A 6,262-nucleotide genomic window follows, 5' to 3' on the forward strand; every position below is an offset into this window, starting at 1 on the left:
TTTTGTGACTTTCCCCCAGATTACCACTACTAAAACGTCATTAGTAAAATCATCACACAAACACATAAAATACAATCTTTGTTCCATCAGGATTGTGTAGTAATTTTTGTTGATACTATTTCATGGTAATCTTCTTTCCTTTAGTCATTATCCTGATCATTAATCATGAATAATTACAATGATGGTGCTTGTTGGAAGCAATGTTTTAGTTTGTTTCATTTCATTTATTTTTTAAATATGTAAAATCTATATAATTATTCTGCTAATCGCCACGGCGTAACTTCACCTATCTCTTCTGAAACCCCTGGCATGAATATGCCCATATCTCATACATTGGGGCTTCTATATAACAACATTCCGCTACCTTTAAAGGCTGGATATTGGATAACAACAACAACAACAACAACAACAAAAAACAGGCAAACCCCACCGAAACACTTGCTTGCAATGTTTTGCAAGTTGCTTACGTCACGTAAATACAATTAATCACATCTCTGTACCGCAATTCTTGGGTCTAAAATTTTTTTAGACGGACCGCAAAAGAACTAGTCTATGTTTCGCAGCCTCATTACGTCACCACGCAGTACTTCTTACATTCGTCAGCAAAATGAGTGGCAAGCATGTTCCCGTACCATTTTGGAGTACCCATTACATTAAATACTGGATATTATTGTAGTTTTATGGCTCAAAATATCAGTAATAAATGGCATGCTTTAGAAGTCGGTCAGGTAAAAATAAAGATACACCTGGCCACAAGCCATGATATAACATCGGCCTAACTATACCGGCTAGCACCTCCACAGGTCTAGGCACAGGCCCGGGCCTAGGCTCTTGCCTATGATGTCAATGAGAGGTAGGCTTAGATCTAGGGGCCTAGGGTAAGGTTTAGTTAGCATACCTAGGCCCCATCCTTTATCTCTCGCATCAGGGTCGATTTGGATAGTGCATTAATATAGATAGCGATAAAGTTTAAGTTTAATTTAGGTCAAGCGAGCTCCACCAATCAATACCTTGAATTTTCATAAACACGTCGGGACAATGTTTCGCTACGGGTTCTTTTGAATGTCAGTAGTTGGGATACATTTATTTTATTTATTTATTTTATTCAGGTATAAAAATAATACAAAAAGTATCCAAAGGCTAAATTTATTGCATTAAAAAAAAATATAAAGACCTTAATTAGAAATAATGAAATTACACATAAACAAATAATACGCAATTACAAATTAAGAATGAATATTTACAAAATACATAAAAGATTACATTAAATATATAAAAATAGCCTTACATGCATCCACCTTGAAACACTTCTCTCATGCCCAACTAAGCTAGGCCTACTGTGCGTTGAGGGTATCCCAAAACAACAGGGGAAGATCCTTTTAGGGAGAGGGACATCACAGGGAAGGGCTCCCGCCCGTTTTGCTATGTTTTTATTATTTCAATGTAATATATGTGCTATTCACTTATTTACTTATTCTGAAACGGTTGTGTACCCCTACCCCCTTTGAAGCATCATGCAATCAGTGGTCACAATGCACAATAATTCCTCTCAAGGACTACTGCAGTATTCAGCAAAGACACTCGAAACATTAACTACAAAGACGTCCTTTAGAAAAATAATAACATGGTAACCATAACATATCCACAATGATTGCCTTCTCAAATTCCCCATTGAACAGTACATCATCGCTGCATCACCCCACCCTCTGGATCCGCCACTGGGAGCTAAGTTGATATTTAGGCGCCCTCTTTAAAATATTAATAAAATAAACAATTCAATTTATAAAATTATGTCATTTTCAATAATGGTAAAGGTGAACACAAATGGCGTCATATCATTTCTAACGCAAGTTAGCCAGTTCACACCAGACCCATTTCCACTAGATGGTGATCGGCGATTGGTAGCTCCATTTTGGGCTGATGTAGACACTAATAATGGTGGCATAGTGTACTACAGAGAAGTTTTACGTCACAACAACGAAAACCTAACCGACAGAGCAACCCAAATAGTGAGAGATGCGTACATAGACCAAAATGATTTCACAGCTACTTGGCTGTTTATTGCAACCTGGGATAGCGTATCGTATTACGGATCTACCAACACAAATCTTGTGAGTTCCTTCTTTGAGATCATATTTGAAATAATTGTGCAATAAAATAAGTATGTCGGTGCTATATAATAACATATATTTACCATGACTTATATGACTCCTGTCTTTACCTTCAAGTGGAACAATTTCCAGGCGATACTGGTGACAAATGGACGTCATTCATTTACATTTTTTCATTATGGTGACATCATGTGGACAACTGGTGTGGCAAGTGGTGGTTCTTCGAACACCGGTCTAGGTGGCACGCCGGCACAGGTATTCTAAATAATAAAGGAAATATATCAGTTTTTCAGATACTTTCCAACCTATGTATATCGTTTAGTTGACAATCAATACCATGAATCATAAACGTTATTTATGTTTGTACTATATGTTTACTACTTATTCGCTATTGCTTAAAATTTGAAACATTTGTTGCAAAAACAACCTTATATTTTTAATTACTAATGGCTATGCTGCAATTAAAGTCATATAAACAGAAGAAATGTACGGTATATATTATCTTCAATTATTTATAGGTTTTGTAGTTTGCTGCTATATAAAAAAATAACAAAATAGAGTAAGCAAGAAAAAGGCTTTAATATATTTCAGACGACAGTTAAAGCTGTCTTACTGTTTGTTGCTTCATACTACGCCTAAAATTTGAACTTAGCTTTATGCGCTTACAAATCCCACTTATTATTGGCTTTTCCCTGCAGTACTGGGAAAACCCATTGTTTTTGTTCTGATTTTTTGTTCTTTTTTCTTGCATATATTTTTCTATCTTTTTGCACTTTTTTTTTTCTGGCCGTTCACTTTGGTCACTTCCCGTGCTTAGAGTTTGTTTGTCCATTGTCGAAACGTAGGCCATATATCAAGGATGTGCCTCCTAATATTTAGTGTCAATCTATGGTGGGGTGTGCGTGTGAGGACCAGACCAATTAAAATGATTTAAGTTCAAACAGTCTACACCGGATATTTAAAAAACCGGTCAGTTGATGTAAATGAAACTTACGGGAAAGTTTAATTAAGTTACAAGGAAGAAATGTTTAAACACGTTATATTTTCATTGCGGATTTTTTGGGCTCAGTACGGACTCTAAACGTATGCATTTTCTTTTAGTTTTAAGGCGTATGCGGATTTTATAAGTCCGCAATGACGATATAACGTGTTTTTATGTGTTAGTACGATTTCAGTGAAGAGCGTAAATTTAAGGGTCTTTTCAATTTTTGAGAACCCAGACCTAAATATCTCTTTAAGGGTCTAAATGAAACATTCTATAATACTCTGTAAAGGTCTTGTAAAAAAATGATAAATTTTTGTGACGATCCGCAGTATAGTGTGGGGACCATTTAAAGGAAAATGTCCCAGATAACATATTAAAAAAAAAAAAAAAAAAAACAAAAACAGATCAACTGATCTGAATGAAACATTTGGAAAAAGTTTAATCAAGTTACAAGAAAGAACTTATTATGTGCTGGCGTCGAGTCAGTCAAGGGTGTAAATTTAAGGGTCATTACAATTTTTGATGACCCACACCTAAATATCTCTTTAAAAAAAAACAATGGGTACGGTATAATTTAAACCTTTTACAACAGTTTGTCAAGGTCGAGTAAAGAAATGATTAAATTTTTGTGACGATCCGGAGTAGGGTATAGATCTGAGAACCATTGAAAGGAAAACGTCCCAGACCACATTTCGAAAACAGATCAACTGATCTGAATGAAGCATCTCCAAAAACTTTAACTAAGCTTTAAGGAAGATAGTATTATGCGTTGGCGACGGTCACATGCCAGGTTCCTCGTGTTATCCCCCTTTAAACGGATCACGTTGGAATGAGCAAGTCAAGAGGCAAACGTACGTATCAATGCAAAACAATTTATTATAAATCAGGACCAACCCCCACCCCCGAATAACGTACATCAACCCTCACGATTCAATGCTTAACTAAACTCAACCCCAAATCAGCAAATCCTAAGTTAACCCCAAACGCAAAGATCATCCCACATAAAACCACACTGAGATCAACCTTCCGCAAACAACGCAAATAACAGCCCCCCTCCAAAATACCTTATATACAATTCAACGGGTGGAAACGACACCCCAAATCTGCAATCAACCCCTACTACCCATGTCCCCAGTGTTCATCGCTTTTCAACAATAAATGTTTTAACGAAATATAATTGTACTTGCGGTTGAATCAATGTCTCAACTGGCGCTTGTGTAACTCGTTTCCAGCTCTTGTGCCAGGTCTGTTGTATGAAACCACCGAAGTTCAGTGTTCCTTCTCCGATCAGACAGACAGTATTTGTATTTCCAAAGTTCAAATTAAAATTATCAGAGGAGCCAGTTCGTACTGGCTCCTTAAGAATACATAAACTCGGCTTTCTTAGCCCACTACCGCATACACCATCTAATTTCCAGCTATCGCTGTTCATAGGGATGTCGCCAATTTAATATTCACTGTTTCTAAAAAACTGGAGCTAACGCTCACATTATTATATAGGTTATAATTTCTTTGTGCTATCGCACCCACGACCCACTCTCATTGAGTCTCTTCACGGATCTGCCCCTCCCTGAATTTCAGATTTTCCGGCAATCCGTATCATACGTTCATACGCAATTAACAGTTAATTGTCATAGGCCTACAAATTATCTCAAGTTACCCATCAATCCTAAACCCCCTTAAGGTTCACAATATCACTTCCTGTCAACGCAGTCTGTGTTGTCATGACAACAGTATTATAATATTGTAGAATTCCGCCCTCTTGTGATATCGACGAATCAGTCAAGGGTGTAAATTAAAGGGTTGATTACATTTTTGAAATCACAGACGTACTATAAAAAGTTTTCAATTAGTGTAAATGAAACTTTCTATAATAGTCTGTAAATGTTCAGTAAATAAATGACTGGATTTTGGTGATGTTCCGGCGTAGGGTGTGAATCTGAGGACCATTTAAATGAAAACGTCCCAGACCAGATATTTAAAAAACGGGTCAACTGATCCGAATGAAGCTTTCGAGAAAGTTTAACCCAAGTTACAAGGAAGATATTGTTATGTGTAGGGGACGATCCAGGTTAGGGTGTAAATTGAGAGTCATTTAAATAATTGCTTATGTCCCAGTTACATAGGATAAAATGACATTTTGCAGATCAAATAGCTTTTCAATGTAAAATGAAGAAGTGATCCAATTTTGGTGACGATCCGCAGTTGGGATCATTTAAAGTTTTTTTTTTTGACAGTTGATTAAATTATTTAAACGCAATTTGCTTTTTATAAAGCACTTAAACCAGTTACAGCTAGGTTAAACTCAAAACTACCGTGATATGCATCAGCCATTGAATCACTATGAACTGAAAATGCAATTTCTTATGCAAAGTCGGATCATGTGGCGCGCAATGGTTATGAGTCACGATGCACCTCGCTATTACCATTGCAGCCATAGTTAAAATATCACTATAATAACGGCGCAGTGAACTTGGTTTTCGTTTTTTCCCCACTTTATTTTTTTTCACTTCATTAAAATTGTACTGGTTTTCCATGATTTTTTTTTTACTTTATAAATTTAAACTACTTTTCTCTTTGTTGCAACTTCAAATTCATTTCTCAATAAAGCAATGAGGAAAAGCCCTATGTGATGTTGTTCAAACAGATATAGTAAGTCTAGTTATTATTATTGTTATTATTATTATTATTATTATTATTATTATTATTATTGTTGTTGTTGTTGTTAACTCATGTCGTCATTGGCATAATTGTGTATGGTCGTGGTCCTTGATTACTGTAGTAGACGTAGGGAGAGTAGATTCTTGCTCAATCATTCCACAACGATTTTTTTTCTTTAGGAAGATGGATTAGGCTATGTACAGCGCACACGTACGAACCAGATTTTATATGTTGTACCTCCCGTTTAAAGCACCTATGCGAGAAACCTTTATCAACTAAAACCATTAACCTATCTTATGTTTACATTTTAAACCTTGGATTGGCTCCAAATGTGTGATATAACTGAATTCATGTATATTTAGCATTGGCTTGATATTATATTTAGCGACCAAATGAACACAGTTTTCTGTATCGCTTCCAAACTTCGCTGCACACAACCTCACCAATCAAACAAGTTGTCTTTTTAGGGCACATAGAAACATTATTAGATTATCACTCTTTTAAA

General features: G+C 35.9%; 1 pseudogene; it reads left to right on the forward strand.

Moving 5' to 3' along the window:
- The first annotated feature begins 1,552 nt into the window (after nt 1-1,552).
- The window catches only part of LOC117103595, a 32,835-nt pseudogene continuing 28,125 nt past the window's right edge, over nt 1,553-6,262 (forward strand).

Source organism: Anneissia japonica, unplaced genomic scaffold (assembly GCF_011630105.1).
Source record: "Anneissia japonica isolate Jap-2015-1 unplaced genomic scaffold, ASM1163010v1 scaffold6792_len961167_cov158, whole genome shotgun sequence".
Taxonomy (NCBI): domain Eukaryota; kingdom Metazoa; phylum Echinodermata; class Crinoidea; order Comatulida; family Comatulidae; genus Anneissia; species Anneissia japonica.